Raw genomic sequence first — 24,670 nt, forward strand, 5'->3', positions numbered from 1 at the left:
ACAGAGACGAACAACCATCCACAAAGAAATTCTCTGTGGGATATAGATTAAATAAGGCAGATTATATGAACAGTGAGGACTGAAATGGTGGAAATTAATTGCTTTATACAGAGGTGACCCACTTTTAAAGTTGACCTGCTATCTTCCATCCATCCATCCGTCCATCCATCCATCCATCCATCCATCCATCCATCCATCCATCCATCCATCCATCCATCCATCCATCCATCCATCCATCCATCCATCCATCCATCCATCCATCCATACAGTGGAGCCTCAAATCATTCCAGAAGGCTGTTCGAAAAGTGAATCATTAGAATTCCGAATCATGTTTTCCCGTTACAAATAATGGAAAAAATCTAATCCGTTCCAAGCAAAAAAACCCGCCTTTTTTAAGCATTTTTTCATTTGTGCATTTTTGTCCGATCACGTAACTGCAGCGCACCGTCGAACGTGCAACCGTAGCGCGTCGCCGACCGCGGAACTGCACCACGTTGGTCGCATTATTGTGACAAGAGCGGTCGCTGAAATTTAGAAAATATTTTTAAAGTCCTGATGTACTTTCCAAAATTTAAGTGGACCTCAGGGCGCAGGGAGCTTAATTTGGCCTGATCGCGCAACCGCAGCGCGCCGGGCGCTCACTGTCGCATTGCTACATCCCGCCTTCCAACGTTGGGAGTGACAGGTTCACGGCCCTTAGTGAACTGTACCAGACTGTCAGTGATAAGCAGACGGCGCACCCTGACGGTTTCACCATCTTCGCTGGTGATTTTAATCATGCTGACCTGAAGTCTGTCTTTCCAAAGCTTCACCAGCATGTTAATTTTCCAACACGTGGTGACAGCTTCCTGGACCTGGTCTACACTGCACATAAAGGAGCTTTCAAGGCCACCCCCCTCCCCCACATTGGACTTTCTGACCACGTCACGTTCTGCTTACGCCCGCGTACAGACCAAGAATGAAAGCTTCCAGGCCGGGTTGCAAGCGGGTGAGAGTGTGGCCTGAGGGGGCCTCTGATTCTCTTTGAGACTGCTTTGGGACTACAGACTGGGAAATGTTTAAGCAGGCAGCCACTTGCAACAATCAGACGGACATTGAGGAGTATACTGACTCTGTGACCTCTTACATCGCGAAGTGCATTGATGATGTGACCCTCACAAAATACATCGTCACTCGGGCTAACTGGAAGCCATGGCTGACAGGGGCTGTCCTCGGGCTGCTGAGGGCCAGAGACAAAGCCTACAGGGCTGGGTAAGAGGCAGGCGTGAGATCAGCTAGGGCGAACCTGTCCCGGGGCATCAAGGATGCGAAAAAGGCATTTTCTTCCAAGATTACTGCCCACTTCAAAGACAGCAGGGATGCTCGGGGCCTGTGGCAAGGCATTCGGACCATCACGGACTACAAGCCCGCTCCGCAGAGCTGTGAGGGCGACGTCCCTCTGCTCAACAAACTGCCGCTTCTTTGCTCGCTTCGACGCTCAGAACGACACTTGCCCGCTGAAGACCCCTCCGAACGAGCAGCCCCTGTGCCTCTCTCCTGTTAGCGTAGGGAGGACGCTTGCCGCTATCAACACCCGTAAGGCGGCGGGCCCGGACAACATCCCAGGGCGAGCGCTGAAGGACTGCGCTGAGGAGCTGATGGATGTCTTCACGGACATCTTTAACATTTCCCTGCAGCAGGCCGTTGTCCCGTCATGTTTCAAGGCTGCCACCATCATACCTGTGCCGAAAAATCCTGCTCCTTCCTCCTTCAATGACTACCGCCCTGTGGCACTGACGCCCATCGTCATTAAGTGCTTTGAGCGGCTTGTCATGGCGCACGTCAGATCTGATCTTCCCCCCACCATAGACCCCTTCCAGTTTGCGTACCGAGCCAATCGGTCCACTGAGCATGCCATCTGCTCTGCCCTCCACTCTGCCCTCACCCACCTGGAGAACAGAGACTCGTATGTGAGATTGCTGTTTGTGGACTTCAGTTCTGCATTCAACACCATTGTTCCACAACGTCTCATCCGCAAACTCGACAAGCTGGGCCTCAGTACCTGCCTTTGCAACTGGCTACTGGAGTTCCTCTGTCAGAGGCCTCAAGTAGTCCGTGTGGGCGACAATGTCCCGGAGACATGCATCACGCTGAGCACGGGGGCCCATCAAGGCTGCGTGTTCAGTCCGCTGCTCTTCACCCTGCTGACGCATGACTGCACCGCAACCTACAGCAGCAACCGCGTGCTGAAATATGCCGACGACACGACTGTGGTGGGTCTCATCACCGGGGGCGACGAGACTCATTACAGATCGGAGATTGACCTTCTGGCCGCGTGGTGCAGGGACAACAACCTTCTGCTGAACGTCAACAAGACCAAGGAGATTGTTGTTGCCTTCCGGAAGGGTCATGCCCAACATCTGCCGCTGACCATCGACGGTGCTGTGGTGGAGAGAGTGAGCAGCACCAGATTCCTGGGGGTGCACATCAGTGAGGACCTCTCCTGGACCACCTGGCGAAGAAAGCTCAGATCCGCCTGTACTCTCTGCGGAAACTCGGGCGATCAAGTGCTCCTCCTGCCATCATGACCACATTCTACCTTGGCACCATTGAGAGCGTCCTCTCCAGTTGTATCGCTGTGTGGGGTGGTGGCTGCTCTGAGTACAACATAAAGGCCCTGCAGCGCATAATGAACACTGCTAGTAAGATTATCGGGGCTCCACTCCCCTCCCTGAAGGGCGTTTACGCCTCCCGTCTCACCGCAAGGCGGCCGCGATTGTGTGCGATGTGAGTCACCCCGCTCACTCTTTGTTTGATCTTCTGCCCTCTGGGAAGAGGTACAGATGCCTGCGCTACCGCACCACCACTCGCCAACAGCTTCTTACTCCAAGCTGTCAGGATCCTGAATTCTCTCCTCCCTCCACCCTCGGCTGCATAACGTCCTGTTCTTTTGCGCTATATCCTGGCTGTCTGCTGTATACACGCATGCTCCATTTTGCTCCTCTTATTTATTTATTGTTTATTCATTTGGGTTATTTGCCATCCATCCATCTTCTTCCGCTTATCCGGGGTCGGGTCGCGGGGGCACCAGCTTTAGGAGGGACTCCTAGACCTCCCTTTCCCCAGCCACTTCATCCAGCTCATCCCGGGGGGTCCCAAGGCGTTCCCAGGCCAGCCGAGAGACATAGTCTCTCCAGCGCGTCCTGGGTCATCCCCGGGGTCTCCTACCAGTGGGACATGCCCGAAACACCTCCCCAGGGAGGCGTCCAGGAGGCATCCTGGTGAGATGCCCGAGCCACCTCATCTGGCTCCTCTCAACGTGGAGGAGCAGCGGCTCTACTCCTAGTCTCTCCCGGATGACCGAGCTTCTCACCCTATCACTAAGGGAGAGCCCGGACACCCTGCGGAGGAAACTCATTTCAGCCGCTTGTATCCTGGATCTCGTTCTTTCGGTCACGACCCATAGCTCGTGACCATAGGTGAGGGTGGGAGCGTAAATCGACCGGTAAATCGAGAGCTTTGCTATTTGGCTCAGCTCTCTCTTCACCACGACGGACCGGTACAGAGTCCTCATTACTGCCGACGCTGCACCGATCCGCCTGTCAATCTCGCGCTCCATCCTGCCCTCACTCGTGAACAAGACCCCAAGATACTTGAACTCCTCCACTTGGGGGAGGATCTCATCCCCGATCCGGAGAGGGCATTCCACCCTTTTCTGACTGCGGACCATGGACTCGGATTTGGAGGTGCTGACCTTCATCCCGACCGCTTCACACCCGGCTGCGAACCGCTCCAGTGAGAGCTGGAGATCATGGACTGAAGAAGCCAACAGCACGACGTCATCTGCAAAAAGCAGTGACGCGATGCTGAGGTCCCCAAACCGGACCCCCTCGACGCCTCGGCTGCGCCTAGAAGTTCTGTCCATAAAATTTATGAACAGAATCGGTGACAAAGGGCAGCCTTGGCGGAGTCCAACCCTCACTGGGAACGAATCCGACTTACTGCTGGAAATGCGGTCCAAACTCTGGCATCGGTGATACAGGGACCGAACCTTCTTATCAGTTGCCTCGGCACCCCGTACTCCCGAAGCACCCTCCAGAGAACCTCCCGAGGGACGCGGTCGAACGCCTTTTCCAAGTCCACAAAACACATGTGGACTGGTTGGGCGAACTCCCACGCACCTTCGAGGATCCTGCCGAGGGTGTAGAGCTGGTCCACTGTTCCACAGCCAGGACGAAAGCCACACTGCTCCTCCTGAATCCGAGGCTTGACCTCCCGACGGATCCTCCTCTTCAGCACCCCTGAATAGACCTTACCAGGGAGGCTGAGCAGTGTGATTCCCCTGTAATTGGAACACACCCTCCGGTCCCCCTTCTTAAAGAGGGGAACCACCACCCCAGTCTGCCAATCCATAGGCACCGTCCCTGATGTCCACGCAATGCTGTAGAGGCATGTCAGCCATGACAGCCGCACAACATCCAGAGCCTTTAAGAACTCCGGGCGGATCTCATCCACCCCCGGGCCCTGCCACCGAGGAGTTTTTTTAACTACCTCAGTGACTTCGACCTCCGAGATTGGAGAGTCCGCCTCAGAGTCCTCAGGCCCTGCTTCCACAATGGAAGGCGTGTCGGTGGAATTGAGGAGGTCTTCGAAGTATTCCCCCCACCGACTCACGACATCCCGAGTCGAGGTCAGCAGCACACCATCTCCACTGTAAACAGTGTTGACCGTGCACTGCTTCCCCCTCCTGAGACGCCGGATGGTGGACCAGAATTTCCTCGAAGCCGTCCGGAAGTCATTCTCCATGGCCTCGCCAAACTCCTCCCACGCCCGTGTTTTTGCCTCAGCAACCGCCGAAGCCGCGTTCCGCTTGGCCATTCGATACCTGTCAGCTGCCTCTGGAGTCCCGCAGGCCAAAACGGCCCGATAGGACTCCTTCTTCAGCTTGACGGCATCCCTTACCGCCGGTGTCCACCAGCGGGTTCGGGGATTGCCGACACGACAGGCACCAACAACCTTACGGCCACAGCTCCGGTCGGCTGCCTCAACAATGGAGGCGCGGAACATGGTCCACTCGGACTCAATGTCCCCTGTCTCCCCCGGGACGTGGGAAAAGCTCTGCCAGAGGTGGGAGTTGAAGCTCTCCCTGACGGGATTCTGCCAGACGTTCCCAGCAGACCCTAACAGAGCGTTTGGGTCTGCCAGGTCGGACCGGCATCTTCCCCCACCATTGGAGCCAACCCACCACCAGGTGGTGATCAGTTGACAGCTCCGCCCCTCTCTTCACCCGAGTGTCCAAAACATGCAGCCGCAAATCCGATGACACGTCTACAAGGTCGATCAACAAACTGCGGCCTAGTGTGTCCTGGTGCCAAGTGCACACATGGACACCCTTATGCTTGAACATGGTGTTCATTATAGAAAATCCTTGTCGAGCACAGAAGTCCGCTCGGGTTCAGATCGGTCGGGCCGTTCCTCCCAATCACACCCTTCCACGTCTCACTGCCATTGCCCACATGAGCATTGAAGTCACCCAGTAGAACAATGGAGTCCCCAGAAGGAGCGCTCTCCAGCACTTCCTCCAGGGACTCTAAGAAGGGTGGGTACTCTGAGCTGCCGTTCGGTGCATAGACACAAACAACAGTCAGGACCCGTCCCCCCACCCGAAGGCGGAGGGAGGCTACCCTCTCGCTTACCGGGGTGAACCCCAACATGCAGGCGCCCAGCCGGGGGGCAATAAGTATGCCAACACCTGCTCGACGCCTCTCACCGTGGGCAACACCAGAGTGGAAGAGAGTCCAGCCCCTCTCGAGAGGGCTTGTACCAGAGCCCAAACTATGTGTGGAGGCAAGTCCGACTATGTCTAGTCGGAACCTTTCTGCCTCACACACCAGCTCGGGCTCCTTTCCAGCCAGAGAGGTGACATTCCATGTACCCAGAGCCAGCCTCTGCAGCCGGGGATCGGACCGCCAAGGTCCCCGCCTTTGGCCGCCGCCCAGCTCACTATGCACCCGACCCCTTTGGCCCCTCCTATAGGTGGTGAGCCCACTGGAAGGGGGACCCACGTTTTGTTTTCGGGCTATGCCCGACCGGACCCCATGAGCGAAGGCCCGGCCACTAGGCGCTTGCCTTCGAGCCCCACCTTCAGGCCTGGCTCCAGAGAGGGGCCCCGGTGACCCGCGTCCGGGCGAGGAAAAACTACGTCCATATATTTTATTCATCATAAGGGGTCTTCTGAGCCGTGCTTTGTCTGGCCCCTCACCTAGGACCCTTCTGCCATGGGTGACCCTACCAGGGGCATGAAGCCCCAGACAACATGGCTCCTAGGATCATAGGGGCACACAAACCCCTCCACCACGATAAGGTGACGACTCTCGGAGGGGTGAGTTATTTGCTTATTACTTATTCATCGCTCTTGTCTATTCGTTTTTTACTCTTTGTGCTATTTGCTTGTATGTGTTATGTAATGTGTCTAGTCACCGTGGGACGGTGGGAAACGTGATTTTGATCTCTTTGTGTGTCTTAACATGTGAAGAAATTGACCATAAAGCTGACTTTGACTTTGACTTTATTTTGTTGTCTTGATCGATTATTTATGTTTGGTGCGTTGTCGACAGTATTTCATTTTTGGTTATTTATTATTATTTTTTTGCCAATAATTCAGTAAAGCAATCAAAACTGAACCACGTCTTCCCTCCTGTGTTCTGACCGACACCCGGGGGCGAAAAGAGCATAGCCATCCGAGCCAACCCCCTATGTTAGAATGGTGCTCACTCTCACTTATTTGCAAGAACCACACGGGAGACAGTATGGCCTTTGAACACTTGCAAATGGAGAGGTCGTTTGTCGCTCTGAATACGGCGATGTTCGAACGAAGTCTGATTTTGGATTCTTGCAAGAGCATATTTCTTGAGAACAAGCAGGGTGGGGGGTGACATTAGGCATGTTTGGTGGTCACCTCAGCAACTGGTTAATCAGTGCGGAGGGGTCCCACCTCATGGTTTTACAAGGTCGTGGAAACAGAAACTAGTGGAGCATTTTGATGACTAACTAAGCAAGAATGTTTCCACACCATTTGGAAAGTTTCAACAACTGAATGGTTAAACTTTTCAGAGTCAAGGAAAGGTAAAAGGTTTAGACAAAGTAATAATTCTAGTTTACATTCCAACATAATCATACGATCAAGATAATTTTTCAACCCTAACACCCTATACCAGGGTTGTCAAACTTATTTTTGTCCCGGGCCGCATCATAGTCGTAGTTTGCTTTAAAGAACCATTAGAATTGTCAACCTGAAATGATAAGACTAATAAAAATAATAAAATAATTAAAATGAATAATAATTAAATATTCTAAAATAAAAATTATTAGGAAAAATGAATGGTAATAAAAATTGCTAACAATATCTCTATTTTTTTTAAAGTATAAACAATTGGAAATTTTGGAATTGGCATGAATTTGATGCATAATTTGTTTTTGCGGGCCACCTAAAATGATGTGGCAGCCCGTATCCGGCCTCCGGGCCTTGACTTTGACACACGTGCCCTATACAGTCCTCGGGCTCCCCAACAATAGCGATAGCAGTTGGCATTATTTTATTGCAATGTTTTTCCTTTTTCAGATTTGTTTCAAGACTACAGTTAGACTTCACTTTGACGGTTCATGCAGTTATTACAATTTTGTTGTTTTATCACAGTAGATTGGTTAATTTACATTACAAAAACTAGAAGCCATTCATTTACAAATGTGGTCGCACTTTAGTTTACATATTTAAATGTTCAGATATTAAGATGTGATATAGTTTTTGCATGATTTGAATGAGGTAAAATAACATATTGTTATATTAATTTGTTTCAGATGTAATTGTTTTCTGTATAAAAATTAAATTTGGTGTTCAATAAGTCTTTTTTCAAACTTGAGTCTTGAAAAAGAGGGGGTCGTCTTATAATCGGGGTTGTCTTATATTCAAGATTCAAGAATTTTTATTCGCCATGTTTGAGCGTGCCAAACAAGGAATTTGACTTTGATACATCACAGCCTCTGTTCAATGTTTAGGTGACTAACAACACTCAGGACATGTGAAAAATGACAAATATTCTCAAACATCCCCCAATCTTAAACGCCCAGGAGAGCAAGGAAAAACTCAAAACTCCAACTAGGGGAAATGAGAAACAGATGTGAGGGGCCCTCTTCCAGGATGACCAGGCTGCAATGGATGCAGAGAGGACACATAGTACAAACAGTGTAGACAATTCAAAAATGGTGTGGAGAGCAGGATGTTATTGCACAGCAATGACTCTGAGACTCTAAGAGTGGTGTGAGTTCATCAGAGCAACAGCCTGGGGGAAGAAACTGTCTCCGTGTCTGCTGGTTTTGGCGTACAGAGCTCTATAACGCTGTCCGGAGGGAAGTAGTTCAAACAGACTGCAACCTGGGTGAGAAGGGTCTGTAGAGATGTTACTTGCACGTTTCCTGGTCCTGGACAGGTACAAGTCTTCGATAGATGGGAGGTTGATTCCAATGATCTTTTCTGCAGTCCTGATTGTTGCAATCTGTGCTTGTCTTGTTTGGAGGCCGATCCAAACCAGACAGTGATGGAGGTGCTGAGGACAGACTGGATGATGGCAGTGTAGAAGGTCTTCAGCAGCTCCCGCTGCAGGTTGAACTTCTTGAGCAGTCTCAGGAAGTACAGCCTCTGCTGGGCCTTCTTCCGGACAGAGTCTATGTGGCCGGCCCATTTCAGGTCCCGTGAGATTCTGGTACCCAGGAACTTGAAGGCGTCTGAGGAGAGTATGGTATTACTGTGGAAAGTGAGGGGTGAACGTGGTGAAGGGTCTCGCTTGAAATCCACAGTCATCTCCACGGTCTTGAGCGGGTTCAGCTCCAGGTGATTTTGGCTGCACCAGTGGACCAGCCGCTCCACCTCCTGTCTGTACGCAGTCTCATCACCGTCCCGGATCAGTCCGATGAGAGTTGTGTCGTCTGCATACTTCAGGAGCTTCACAGGAGAGTCACCTGAAGAGAAATCGTTGGTGTAGAGAGAGAAGAGCAGTGGGGAGAGGACGCACCCCTAAGGGGCGCCAGTACTGGTGGCCCTGGAACCAGATGTGATGCTCCCCAGCCTCACACGCTGTCTCCTGTCGGTCAGGAAGCTGGTGATCCACTGACAGGTGGAGGCAGGCACCGCGAGCTGGATGAGCTTCTGTTGGAGGATGTCAGGAGCGATGGTGTTGAACGCCGAGCTGAAGTCCCCAAACAGGATCCTGGCGTACGTTCCTGGGGTGTCCAGGTGGTGCAGGATGTAGTACAGTCCCATGTTGACCGCATCATCCACCAACCTGTTTGCCCGGTAGGCAAACTGGATGGGGTCAAGCAGGGGGCCCGTGACATGCTTCAGGTGGTTCAGCACCAACCTCTCAAAAAATCTCATGACCACAGATGTCAGAGCGACAGTCATTCAAACCTGTGATGACAGGCTTCATGGCCATTGGAACGATGGTGGCGCTCTTGAAGCTCGAAGGCACCTCACATAGCTCCAGGGAAAGGTTGAAGATCCGTATTCGAGCCAATACATACATATATATATATATATATATATATATATATATATATATATATATATATATATATATATATATATATATATATATATATATCGCTTTTTTCATAGTTTGGGTGGGGGGGTGACTTATACTCAGGAGCGACTTATATGTGTAATTATTCACAAATTTTTACTTGATCATTAACACATTACTTACTAGTAAAGTTGTTCACATGTTAGTTTCACTTTAAACCGCATGAGGGCGCACTGTGGCTGTGGAATAATTGGAGCTTCACCGACAATGAGTTCCATTTACTGAATTCCGGAGTCAGGAGATTTATTGATTTGGAGTGACACAGATGGTTCGATAAACTTGTTATTCATGTGATAGTTATTTTGAGATATAGTTTATTTAGAGTTGCAACGTCTATGTTGTTAGACTTCAGTAGTTTCCGATTGTCTAGCAAGGCTGTGAAGGCAATGTGGGGGGGGGGGTAGATGGGAAGAGCGATTCAGGGCGCTTCCTTATAGCTTATTGGCTCATATGTTTAGCTCTTGTTTTGTGAAATAAACTACTGGTACTTTGGTAACGCTACACTATATATATATATATATATATATATATATATATATATATATATATATATATATATATATATATATATATATCCTCCACACATAGCTTGGGTTCTGGTACCAGTCCTCTCGAGAGCGGTTGGACTGTCTTCCATTTTGGAGTTTCCCAGAAAAAGAGGTGCGGGCATACTTATTGCTGTGCGCCTGTACATTGTGGTTCATCCTCTGGGTGGGCGGACGGGTTCTGACTGTTGTTGGCGTTTATGCACCAAACAGCAGTTCATAGTACCCACCCTTTCTAGAGTCCTGGGAAGAAGTGCTGTAGAGCGCTCCTTCTGGGGACTCCATTGTTCTGCTGCGTGACGTCTGTGCGCACGTCAGCAATGATAGTGAGACCTGAAGCGGCGTGACCGGGAGGAACCCCTCATCCCGATCAGAACCCGAGTGGTGTTCTATTATTAGACTTCAGTGCTCGACATGGATTTTTATAATGGACTCTATGTTCAAACAAGGGTGTCCAAGGCGTCCTGAAAAGCCAATCCATTGCAGTTTCCTGAAATGGATTGGCTTTTTTCACCTTAAAAGCAGCACATTAGGAGTTGACAATACAACATTATTATTTACAAACTAATGATAATGATCAACTTTGTAGTCGTGTCATTGGATTTGCGGTCGCATATTTTGGACACTTGGGTGAAGAGAGGGCGGAGCTGTCAACCGATCACCACCTGCTGGTGGGTTGGCTCTGATGGTCAGGGAAGATGTCGGTCCATATCTGGCAGACCTAAACATACTGTGAGAGTTGGCTGGGAATCCCCTGTCAGAAAGACCTTCAATTCCCACCTCCAGCAGAGCTTTTCCCACATCCCCGGGGAGGTAGAGGACATTGTGTCTGAGTGGACCATGTTCCGTGCCTCCATTGTTGAGGTTGCCAACTGGAGCTGTGGCCATAAGATGGTCGGTGCCTGTCTTGGCGGTAACTCCCAAACCCGCTGGTGGACACCGACGGTAAGAGATGCCACCAAGCTGAAGAATGAGTCCTATCATGCCTTTTTGGCTTGTGAAACCACTGATAAGGGTAGTTCAGTCCCTGTCCCACCGATGTCAGAGTTTGATCCGCATTTGGTCCGGCAATAAGTCGGATTCTTTACCAGTGAGGGTTGGACTCCGCCAAGGCTGCCTTTTGTCACTGATTCTGATCATAACTTTTATCAACAGGATTTCTAGGCACAGCTGAGGCGCTGAGGGTGTCTAGTTTTGTGATCTCAGCATCGCATCTCTGCTTTTTGCAGACAATGTTGGAGAATTTTATCGTATGGGAGGCGAGGGCACCCCAATTGCCACATGCCTTGTATCAACCATTACTGTGTTGTTATTGTGTCCAACTTCTTCAACACATGTTCGTTTTCTTCTAAGGACAAAAATATTCACACAAATCAAACTCACACCAGGTTAGTTAAATGTTCAGCCAATTATATTAAGTCTGCGTTCAGGAAAAATGTTTCTAAATTAGCGCTGGGCTTTTCTCTCCGACAGTGCCGCAATTCAATATCAGGATAAAAAGCAGTAAGGAAGTTCTTAGGAGTGCTTATATTGAGTTGAGTTGCGTTGCACATGAAAGTGGGGGAAACTGGATGGAGGTACGCCTTTACTATAACGAATCAGAAAACCATATTCATTGGGAGTGAATTAAACATAGACCTTTTGAATCCTAATAAACATAAGAAGACTGAAGATTTCATCAATACTCTATTCAGTACTTGTTTATACCCAAAGATTACTAGACCTACCTGAATTACAGCACAATCTGCAACCTTAATTGATAACATTTTCACAAATGAAATGGAAAACAACACAGGAAGTGGACTATTGGTGAATGACATCTGTGACCATCTCCCAGTCTTTACAGTTTATAATGACAACAATAAAAAGCATAAGGACAATCGGCCACTGTTTAAGTTTTAACCCTTCTGGGTTAAAACTGAAGATTCCACGAATGCGTTAAAAAATTAGTTTTTGCAATTTATAGGGAAATTGAAACTAACAAAGCATATCATAAATTCCCAAGTATTTTTAATTCATATGATAAACATTGCCCAATTAAATGATACTGTAAAACACACAAGTACAATGAGAATAAATGGATGTCAAAGGGTCTGCGGAATGCTTGTTAAAAGAAAATTACATCATATAGGGAATTCATAAAGCATAGAACTAAGGAATTAGAAGAAAAATATAAGAAGTATAAGAATAAGCTAACTAATATTTTAAGGAATTGCAAGAAAGACTATTATAATAACTTACTAGAAAATAACAAGCACAATATAAAAGGTATATGGAATATTCTAAATCGCATAATTGGAAATAAATCTAGACATATTAATTACCCACAGTATTGTATAGATAATGCCAAAACTATAATAGATAACAATGAAGTAGCTAATACATTTAATAACTTTTTTGTAAATATTGGACCAAAACTAGCTGAGGAAATTAGATAATCAAGAATAGATAATGACAAATTAGTAGATAGAAATACAAATTCTATTATGTTTCTAAAGCCTATAATAGAAAAGGAAATTATAAATATAGTACATTCCTGCAAAGACAAGACCTCCAGTGATTTCAATGATATTGACATGAAATCAGTAAAAACAGTCATTCATGGAATCTCCAAACCATTAACACACATCTTCAACTTGTCGCTGCAAACTGGTCAATTTCCCAACAATATGAAAATAGCACAGGTCATTCCACTGTTCAAAACTGGAGACAAAAACCTCTTCACTAATTTACAGGCCCATCTCTATTCTCCTGCAATTCTCAAAAATCTTAGAAAAAGTTTTCATCAGCAGGCTGGATAATTTTATAGAAGAACATGGTTTACTTACTTAATCAATATGGATTCTGAGGCAACCGATCTACATCACATGCATTAATTGGATTAATGTAAGAAATAACTAACTCTACAGATAAAAAGAACTATGCAGTGGGGTAATTTATCGATTTAAAAAAGGAATTTGATACAATAAACCATCCATCCATTTTCTGTACGGCTTTGTCCCCATGGGGGTCGCGGGTGTGCTGGAGCCTATCCCAGCGGTCATCGGGCAGTAGGCGGGGGACACCCTGAACCGGTTGCCAGCCAATTGCAGGGCACACAGACGAACAACCATACGCACTCGCACTCATATCTAGGGACAATTTAGAGTCTTCAATTGGCCTACAAAGCATGTTTTTGGGATGTGGGAGGAAACCGGAGTGCCCGGAGGAAACCCACGCGGGCTCGGAGAGAACATGCAAACTCCACACAGGGAGGGCAGGAGGTGGAATCGAACCCGCACCCTCCTAACTGTGAGGCGGACGTGCTAACCAGTGCCACCAAGCCACCAGATACAAGAAACCATGATATATTAATACACAAACTAGAACAATATGGGATCAGAGGTACAGCACTACATTGCATAATAAGTTATTTAAAAGACAGGAAGCAATTTGTAAAAGTAGAAGATGTACAGTCAAGGTAGTTGAACATTGTTTGTGGTGTCCCACAGGGATCAGTGTTGGGACCAAGATTGTTTATAATGTACATAAATGACATATGTAAAACTTCTCAATTACTTAAGTTCATTATGTTTGCTGATGACACAAATATCCTTGGTACAGGTAAGAATTTGGAGCAGCTTTTGAATAGTATCACATCAGAATTCATCAAAATAAAATCTTGGTTCAATACAAATAATTTATCATTAAATTTAAGCAAGACAAAATTCATTATATTCAGTAATAGAAAGATTGACAGCAAGGCAACAGTACAGATAGAGGGTGTTCACGTTTAAAGAGTACATGAAATCAAATTTCTCAGTGTGATAATAAATGACAAAATCTGCTGGAAACCTCACATTAAATGTATCCGCAAAAATCTCTAAAAGCATTTCAGTCATAGCTAAAGCAGGACACTATTTAAACAGCAAATCACTCCGCACTCTGTTCTGTTCCCTGGTTTCACCGTACTTTATATATTGCATAGAGGTCTAGGGTAACACATTCAAATGTTCATTCGAGCCATTATTCATCCTTCAAAAAAGACCCATAAGAATCATCAATAGTCAGTCACATTGAACAGACCAATCCATTATTCATAAAGTCAAAAGGACTCAAATTGCAAGATACCATAGATTTAATGATAGCACAATTTATGTATAAAGCCAGAAATAATTCATTGCTGAAAAAACTACAAATAAGGTTTCATGATAGAGATGGAGGTTACGAATTGAGAGAGCCTTTAAACTTCAGAGTACAAAATTGCCGAGCCACAATCAAAAAACATTGCATAACAATCTACGGATTGAAGTACCAACTATCGATTTGGGCAAATTTAGGGAATAGTGGTAGCATGGGTAATGTAAAATAGTCCTGTGTTATTATATAAATATTGTTGATTGACTATTGCATTGATTATATGGTATTCATTATAATGTATCAATGATTATATCATTGATTATTATTGATTATTCTGATTATTGCATCTTAGCACATGGTATTATGTTTCCGATTATTGTGCATTATTACGTAAATATAGTGATGTATCAAAGTCAAAGTATCAAAGTCCGCTTTATTGTCAATTTCTTCACGTCAAGACACATAAAGAGATCGAAATTACGTTTCCCACCGTCCCACGGTGACTGGACACAGTACACAACACTTACAATCAAATAGCACAAAGAGCAAAAACGAACAGACAAGAGCAATGAATAAGTAATAAGCAAATAACCCAAATAAATAAACAATAAACAAATAAATAGACAAATAAGATCAGCAAAATGGAGCAAGCGTGCTAATAGCAGACAGCCAGACCATAGCGCAAAAGAACAGGACGTTACGCAGCCGAGGGTGGAGGGGGGAGGGAATTCAGGATCCTGACAGCTTGGAGTACGAAGCTGTTTTTGAGTCTGGTGGTGCGGGAGCGCAGGCATCTGTACCTCTTCCCAGAGGGCAGAAGTTCAAACAAAGAGTGTGCGGGGTGACTCACATCGCACACAATCGCGGCCGCCTTGCGGTGAGATGGGAGGCGTAAACGTCCTTCAGGGAGGGGAGTGGAGCCCCGATAATCTTACTAGCAGTGTTCACTATGCGCTGCAGGGCCTTTATGTTGTACTCAGAGCAGCCACCACCCCACACAGCGATACAACTGGAGAGGACGCTCTCAACGGTGCCACGGCAGAATGTGGTCATGATGGCGGGAGGAGCACTTGCTCGCCTGAGTTTCCGCAGAAAGTACAGGCGGTGCTGAGCTTTCTTCGCCAGCGACGCAGCGTTGGTGGTCCAGGAGAGGTCCTCACTGATGTCCACCCCCAGGAATCTGATGCTGCTCACTCTCTCCACCACAGCACCGTCGACGGTCAGCGGCAGGTTGTGGGTGTGACCCTTCCGGAAGTCAATGATAATCTCCTTGGTCTTGTTGACGTTCAGCAGAAGGTTGTTGTCCCTGCACCACGCGGCCCAAAGGTCGACCTCCGATCGGTAATGAGTCTCGTCGCCACCGGTGATCAGACCCACCACAGTCGTGTCGTCGGCATATTTCAGCACGCGGCTGCTGCTGTTGGTCGCAGTGCAGTCATGCGTCAGCAGGGTGAAGAGCAGCGGACTGAGCACGCAGCCTTGAGGGGCCCCCGTGCTCAGCGTGATGCTGCCGGAGACATTGTCGCCCACACGGACTACTTGAGGCCTCTGACAGAGGAAGTCCAGTAGCCAGTTGCAAAGGGAGGTACTGAGGCCCAGCTTGTCGAGCTTGCAAATGAGACGCTGTGGAACAATGGTGTTGAATGCAGAACTGATGTCCACAAACAGCAATCTCACATACGAGTCTCTTTTTTCCAGGTGGGTGAGGGCAGAGTGGAGGGCAGAGCAGACGGCATCCTCAGAGGTCCGATTGGGTCGGAAGGCAAACTGGAAGAGGTCTACGGTGGGGGGAAGAACAGATCTGACGTGCGCCAAGACAAGCCGCTCAAAGCACTTCATGACGATGGGTGTCAGTGCCACAGGGCGGTAGTCACTGAAGCAGGAAGGAGCAGGATTCTTCGGCACAGGTATGATGGTGGCAGCCTTGAAGCATGACGGGACGATGGCCTGCTGCAGGGAAATGTTAAAGATGTCCGTGAAGACATCCATCAGCTCCTCACCGCAGTCCTTCAGCGCCCGTCCCGGGATGTTGTCCAGGCCCGCCCGGTGTTGATAGCGTCAAGCGTCCTCCTCACGCTAACAGCAAAGAGGCACAGGGGCCGCTCGTCCGGAGGGGGAGGGGTCTTCAGCGGGCAAGTGTCGTTCTGAGCGTCGAAGCGAGGAAAGAAGCGGTTCAGTTCGTTGAGCAGAGGGACGTCACCCTCACACACACTCATTAAATGAACAAAAACACCTATCGGCAGGGACGGAGAGAGGCCGCTGCGTGTGCACGCGCCGCCATCTTGCCATTCTCTTATCACTCGGTTTATTTCCACTTCTCTGCTTTCCCTACAGCGCGTGTAGGGGTACATATGCCTGATATGTGTGCGGGAAGCGTGGGATCGATTCATTGACACTGTGGATGTACTGTAGGTGTGACTGGTTGATGTCTCTGTGTGTCCTACGACTGGTTGGCGATCAGTTCAGGATGTAGTCTGCCTTTCACTATTTATTCTGTTATCCTAATTAAACTCAATTTCTGCTTGTCCTGATTCTATTCCTGTTTCCACACATAGTAACTCTAAACGTCTTCTGTAGCCCACAGCTCTCTTCAGGATGCCATAGTAGCTCAGTGGGTGAGAAGCGTCCCCCCGTTTTTTTCTGAGCCACACGCTGTATTTCTCTTCCAATCACATCCTGCCTTTGCGAATCATCCAATACCAGCAGCCTCAGCACCTGCAGGTCACTCCCTTCTCATAGCCAATAGAAGTCAATGATTTATGCGTTGTAGCAGGGGGTTTAAAGCTGCTCAGTAACAATAAAGTATAAGAAAAAAAAAGGTAGTAAAAATGGTGACCTAGTTTTCTTCCCCTTTCTCCACACTTAGCACCCCCACTCTCACTGAGAAATCCTCTCTCATCTATAAATCTAAAAAAAAAAAACTGGCATTCCTCTAAAATCCTTTGTCACAGTGTTGCGAGGGGACAGTGTGAATGCAAGTGGTTTTACTACAGTGCATACTTTATCATTTTTCTCAGGCATGTTTTTAACAAAATATTATTAAAGGTGAAGTCAAACCCAACATTTTCTTTTCAATAATATGTTGTATTTCGAGTCAAAACATGGCATTAAGACTAATATTGTGTTAATGGAAAATGAGGTAGGCAGCAAAATTCATTAGTTTATAGCCATTTCAGTGGTTAGCCATTTTGCCACTTGCCATGCTGTTGAATGAAAATGACATCACAGTTGGGACCGGATCACTGTGATTCAATCAACAGCAAGTGGAAAAACTGGCGACCCCCAGATCAAAACAGGTGGTATTCGCCTGTTTACTTCAAATTCCACAAAAACATTCATCAGAACACTGTTTTGACTAGGCTGCACAGAACAAATTAATAAAAAAAAGGGGGGGTTAATTTCCCCTATAAGGCCCTTGTTCCAACGTTGTTCCATATGTCCACAAGCCACTTCGAGGGTGGTAATGATGGTTGAGGAGCCGCAATGGTGATTGCAACAGGGTGGCTTCCCTTGCACATAATTATTGGAAACACAGCTACAATTTCACAGTTTCATAGAGCATCTGGATGGCTAGTGACAACTGCCTCACCACTCTTGCCCTCTTCACTTGGCTTTGTGTCTGTTATGTGCATAATACTGCGAGTTGTTTTAAAAATGCCAGTTGTTATTTGCAACAGTAAAACATCATCAATGCTTCTAGAGAAAGTCAACCCGGAGGATTTTTAACAAAAATGCACTGCATCTGTAAGCAAAAGTAAACACCTGGCATACTGCTGCGCATAAAAATTAATGGGAGTGATACAATATCTCGTCCAACACACACAAAAATGAGAAGTGAATCGGTGTTTAGAGGGAATTTCCAAATGCTTGTAAGGTCAGTGGTTGTTCGGTAAACATATGGATTCTGATCTGGTGAATAAGATGGACAGGTATACGTCATATTCTTATGACTGGAGAGCAAAAATGGCCACCTCCCTTATGCGACCTAACCCTAACCCATGATTTGAATGTAGGTTTGAGTGTAGGTTTTTTTTTTTTTCCGAATAAATACTTGGTAGACTAAAGTTTAAAAAACACTGTGAAGTAAATATACAAATTCTCGATATAACTGGAAGTTTACTTCCTCTTTAAGAATTGAAATTGTTCTTAGTGTGGATTTATTATAGTGAACTGACTTTTTAATGGCTTTTATACAAATACCACAAATGTGAAATTACACCACAACCAAGCAAATGTGTGAGCCATTCCAAATTTAACACAATTGCGGTGTCAAAAATTCACATAATTTCCAAGGGGCCAGGAACTCCTTAAAGGAGAAGAAAGTGATGACAATTTGAAAAGCCAGAGTCCTAGGGTCCCTTGCAGATATTAATCGTAATGTGGGGCGCTGAAGTGCACGGGCTCAAATTCATTCCTTTTTCCCCACAGACAAATCCCATAACTTCTAGAATAGTCAGAATCTGATACTTTAAATGAACAACAGACTTTTAACGATCTAAGTAGGAATTGTTTTGAAAATGCAAAATGAAAATCTACATATGACACATTTGAATAACTAAAACATTTATATATAGTATTTTACAGAAGTAAAGTTCTTCACAAATACTGTAGTCTAATAATGTATTATATGTACAGTATGAAACAAACAAGACAAAAGAGCAATGTAAACATATACTCTTGTAGGCTAGGAACAGTTATCTAAACCTATTTAGAAAGATACTGTATGTTCATATTCAAAACTAGTAACATCGTGAAGATGGATCAGCAATAAGGCAAAAGTGTTACAAAGTCTACAGGGTGAAAAGTGGGGCTTTAGTATAGGGCCATTTTTTAGCAAAATCCATCTCTTCTGAGTTCAGGCTCTCAAAAGTAATAATCATTTGATTTCTCTAGTTCTTCACCAAAGCAAACTGATTCATTTATAGTGTTTATTCAACATCTGCTTTTACTTTGGAAAACAATGACCATCAATTCTTGTGTGATCTTACTTAGCTGTTGCTTAGTTGTTTTTAATCACTAAATAATACCAAATAAATCAAATAATTGGTTCATACTGAACAGTAATTGGTGAAAACTTTTTAATATGCTTTAATCCAAATAAAATTGTATCCACATCGATTATTCAATTAATCAATGGAATGACTGAAAGAATTCTTCTTCTTTTGGCTGCTCTTGCTAGGGGTCGCCACAACAGATTGTTTCTATCTCATTCTGTACTCTGTATCTTCCCCTGACACAACAACCACCTGCATATCCTCCCTCACAACATCCATAAACTTTCTCTTTGGCCTCTCTCTTCTCTTCCTGCCTGGTCACTTCATTCTCATCATTTATTCTCCCTCTATACCCCAGGTCACTCCTCAGCACGTTCATACCATCTTAACCTCACCTCTCTGACTTTGTCTCCAAACCTTCTCACCTGAGCTGTCCCTCAGATATGTTAATTCCTGAATCATAATTGATGGAATAATCAATTCTAAAAATATTTTATAATGACAGCCCTCCACACTTAAAACTTCTGTGCTAAAAGCAACCCACTTTGGGTTAAAAATTGGATTGACCCATAAAGATGCTCATCGCTTTGAGGACATCCTGGCCCAGCATCCGGCGTCTAAAGAGAGGGAAGCAGTGCAACATTAACACTGTGTATAGTAGAGATAGGGCACAGCTGACCTCAACTCCAAATGTTGTCAGTGGAAAGATACTTTGAAAACCTCCTCAATTCCACTGACACGCCTTCCATTGAGGAAGCAGAGCCTTGGGGTCTCGAGGTGGTTTCTCCTGTCTGTGGTTTAAGTCACTGAGGTGGTTAAAAAGCTACTCGGTGGCAGAACCCTGGGGATGGATGACATCCAACGTGAATTCTCAAAGCCTCTGGATGTTGTCGGCACGCCTCTACAAAATTCCATGGACTTTGCAGACAGTTTCTCTGAGTTGGGTTCATCAACATTTATCAAGAATTTCACAGAGTTGTCTTAACTGGCCAATGACTTTTGCAAAATGGCAGAAACCAGACATACAGAATGTGTGGCTCAAAATCGCGTTCCTGCTATACAGGCTGGCTGCTTTTTATTGAGTACATCCAATGGGTGGGGTTTTCACAAATGTATGGCTTCTTTTGTTCACAAGCAGTATGGACATCTCATGATACACTCTTGACTTTACTTAAATGAAGACGTTTGTCTGGTTCACATGCAGTACAGACATCTCATGACACACTCATGACTTTACTTATACCAAGACGTTTGTCTGGTTCACATGCAGTACAGACATCTCGTGACACACTCATGACTGTCATAAACTGTCACATACCGCAAAGATCTTCTATACTTACATAGAGTCTAATGATTATATTTCAATCAGTCAATCAATCAATTCAATTTTATTTCGAGCTTAAAAACAGGAAAAGATATCAATAAAATATAAAAGGAAAAAGAAAAGGACGAAAAAAAAACAGGACAATAACAAAATCTCCCAAGCAAGTCGTAAATAACTTAAACAACAATTAGGACAGCTCGAAAAGGAGTAGGAAGAAGTTAATGAACTTTTCAAATCCTACCCTCCATCTCTTTTATCTATTCATAATACAGATATTTCTATACCTATGTACTTATATACCACAATTACCGTTTTGGCCTGAATATAAGACAATGTTTTTTTGCATTGAAATAAGACTGAAAAAGTGGGGGTCGTCTTACATTCGGGGTCTAGACATTATACCCATTTTCACTTGTGGACAGCAGTAAGTTAAAGGTTGCTGGTATCGACTGAGTATGTTGCTGTGATCGTGTGCGTCTTTGACACAAAGTGAGTATACACATTTCATTGTTACTAATGTCCACTGTTGTGCCGTTTGTCCGATCGCGGTTTACTTCGTGTGCACGCCGTTTGATTGACAGCTCAGTTGCGCGCGCTCATAATTGACTGAGTATGTTGCTGTGATCGTGTGCGTCTTTGACACAAAGTGTGTATATAATATCATCGTTACTACAGTCCACTGTTTGTCCGATCGCGGTTTGCTTCGAGTGCGCGCCGTTTGATTGACAGCTCCAGTGCGCTCCTTTAAGTTTGCCTCGCATCATACGAGTAGCCGTTACGCAGCGGCACGGCGACTAACGGTCGCCAGCAAATGCATTTTGTTGTCTCGATCGATGACTTATGTTTGGTGTGTTGCTGAGAGTATTTTATTTATGGTTATTTATTATTATTTTTTGCCAATAATTCAGTAAAGTAATCAAAACTGAACCACGTCTTCCCCCCTATGTTCTGACTGACACCCGGGAGCGAAAAGAGCATAACCATCCGAGCCAACCCCCTATACAGTCCTCAGTTTCCCCAACAATAGTGTTAGCAGTTTGCATTATTTTATTTGAAGAGAGAGTGCTGCAGCCGCCACGACAGTCACCAACGACCTTACGGCCACAGCTCCAGTCGGCTGCCTCAACAATGGAGGCGCGGAACATGGTCAATGTCCCCTGCCTCCCCCGGGACGTGGCAAAAGCTCTGCAGGAGGTGGGAGTTGAAGTTCTTCCTGACAGGGGATTCTGCCAGACATTCCCAGCAGACCCTCACAGAGCGTTTGGGTCTGCCAGGTCGGACCGGCATCTTCCCCCACCATCAGAACCAACCCACCACCAGGTGGTGATCAGTTGACAGCTTCTCTTCACCCCAGTGTCCAAAACATGCGGCCGCAAATCCAATGACACGACTACAAGGTCGATCATCGAACTGCGGCCTAGGGTGTCCTGGTGCCAAGTGCACACATGGACACCCTTATGCTTGAACATGGTGTTCATTATAGAAAATCCTTGTCGAGCACAGAAGTCCACAATAGAACACCGCTCGGGTTCAGATCGTGGGGGCCGTTCCTCCCAATCACGCCCTTCCAGGTCTCACTGTCATTGCCCACGTAAGCATTGAAGTCACCCAGTAGAACGATAGAGTCCCCAGAAGGAGCGCTCTCCAGCACTTCCTCCAGGGACTCCAAGAAGGGTGGGTACTCTGAGCTGTCGTTCGGTGCATAGACACAAACAACAGTCAGGACCCGTCCCCCCACCAGAAGGTGGAGGGAGGCTACCCTCTCGCTAGAGATGCACCGATCCGATATCTGGATCCGATATCGGCCCCGATATCAACAAAATAGATGGATCGGGTATCGGAAAATGCAGCCGATCTGTGGGCCGATCCTTTTCTTAATCTATTGGGACTCGGGCTACGTCATACGTCAGCAGCACGCGTGCCGCATGCCACGAGAGTTTTCTAAACAAACGCAAACATGGAGCGAACGAAAGAGTCAGCTGTGTGGAGGTACTTTAAACTGAACACGCCAACTACCTCGATGGCAGTTTGTAATGTCTGCAAAGCTAATGTTGCCAGGGGTGGTGGTAGTACTGCCAGTTATAGTACTACCAATTTAATTATGCATCTCCAAAAACACCACGCAACAAAGCACCAGGAGTTCCAGCAGTTGAGCAGATCAAAGAGAGCGGGGGGTGGACCTACACAGCAGTTAACGCACCTAATGTTTACATGTTTACTATTTCTTTTAATATTTGGTTACTGTTTGCTTGATCACCCTTTCTATATTTGCCCAGTGCAGTTTCAGCTGCAACATTTGTATTTTTTTTAAGAAGTTTGTATCCTAATTTACTTGAATTTAAATGCTGATACACTTTATTGCTGCTGTTGCACAACTTTTGTTACAAATAAATAGTTCATTGCATTAATCTGCTTTATCTTGTTACATTTTGTTTTAGGAAAGAACTGTGTAGTCATGCCTGATGCCATTGCCTTTAGTCTTTTCTGTTCCACATGTAGAAGTATGTAGCTTGTTAAGTCAACCATAATATCGGATCGGTATCGGGTATCGACCGATACGCATAGCCACGGCATCGGTATCGAAACTGAAAAAGTCGGATCGATGCATCTCTACCTCTCGCTCACCGGGGTGAACCCCAATGTGCAGGCGCCCAGCCGGGGGGCAATAAGTATGCCCACACCTGCTCTTGACGCCTCTCGCCATGAGCAACTCCAGAGTGGAAGAGAGTCCAGCCCCTCTCGAGAGGGCTTGTACCAGAACCCAAACTATGTGTGGAGGCAAGTCCGACTATGTCTAGTCGGAACTTTTCTGCCTCACAGCCTGAGAGGTGACATTCCATGGCCCTAGAGCCAGCCCCTTTGGCCGCCGCCCAGCTCACTTTGCACCCGACCCCTTTGGCCCCTCCTACAGGTGGTGAGCCTATGGGAAACGTCCTGTACTTTTGCGCTATATTCTGGCTGTCTGCTGTATGCATGCTTGCTCCATTTTGCTCCTCTTATTTATCTATTTATTTATTTATTTAGGTTATTTAGGTTATTTGTTTATTACTTATTCATCGCTCTTTTCTATTTGTTGTTTGTGCCTTCTTGTTTTTACTCTTTGTGCTATTTGGTTGTATGTATTGTGTCATGTGTCCAGTCACCGTGGAATGGTGGGAAACGTAATTTCGATCTCTTTTTGTGTCTCAACATGTGAAGGAATTTACAATAAAGCAGACTTTGACTTTTTGAATTTGATAATAATTTATGATCCAATAATAATGACCAATAATTTATGATATTTTTTGGGCTTTTTTCGATTAAAACATAAACAATCAGGACATAATTAGGACAAAGTTTATTGGTAAATATAGAATTCTACTTTTCCCCAAGTCAGTGTCTAGATCTTTTTTTTAAATAAAGTGCACAAACTGATAAGCAGACAACATTTTTATGCCAGGTATTGTTCAAAAACTACTGTACAAAAATGTCATTAGATGCATCTATTAAAAGAACATTTTGGCACTTTATTTTTGTTTACAAAGTACACGTTGTTCAAAATGATTACAAAAAATATAAAATATTTAGACTATTATTGAATTTCTTAACATTTTATTTTTGATTAACAAGAGCAAGTTGTTAAAGATTACACCTAAAACATCTAAACATCTAAAAGATTATCACTTCACAACACTTCAGCACATTCACATCACATTGGGAAAGATTCTCAACATTCCCCAACTTCCCACTTCCCAAAATTTCCGCATTTTCAATTTTGAAATTCCACCAAATTCCCCAAAATTCCGTTTTTCACCTCTAAATTCCACATTTTTCAACCGATTCAACCCATTCCAGCTTTCAACTCTTCATATTCCTCCACGCTATTCCCCAAATTCCCACTTCCCAAAAATTCCGCATTTTCAATTTTGAAATTCCACCAAATTCCCCAAAATTCCGTTTTTCACCTCTAGTTTTCACATTATTCAACCGATTCAAGCCATTCCAGCTTTTTACTCTTCCTATTCTTCCACGCTATTCCCCAAATTCCCACTTCCCAAAAATTCCGCATTTTCAAATTTGAAATTCCACCAAATT

This window comes from Syngnathus leptorhynchus, chromosome 5 (assembly GCF_054491065.1).
Source record: "Syngnathus leptorhynchus isolate UIUO chromosome 5, UIUO_Slep, whole genome shotgun sequence".
In the NCBI taxonomy this organism is placed as follows: Eukaryota; Metazoa; Chordata; class Actinopteri; order Syngnathiformes; family Syngnathidae; genus Syngnathus; species Syngnathus leptorhynchus.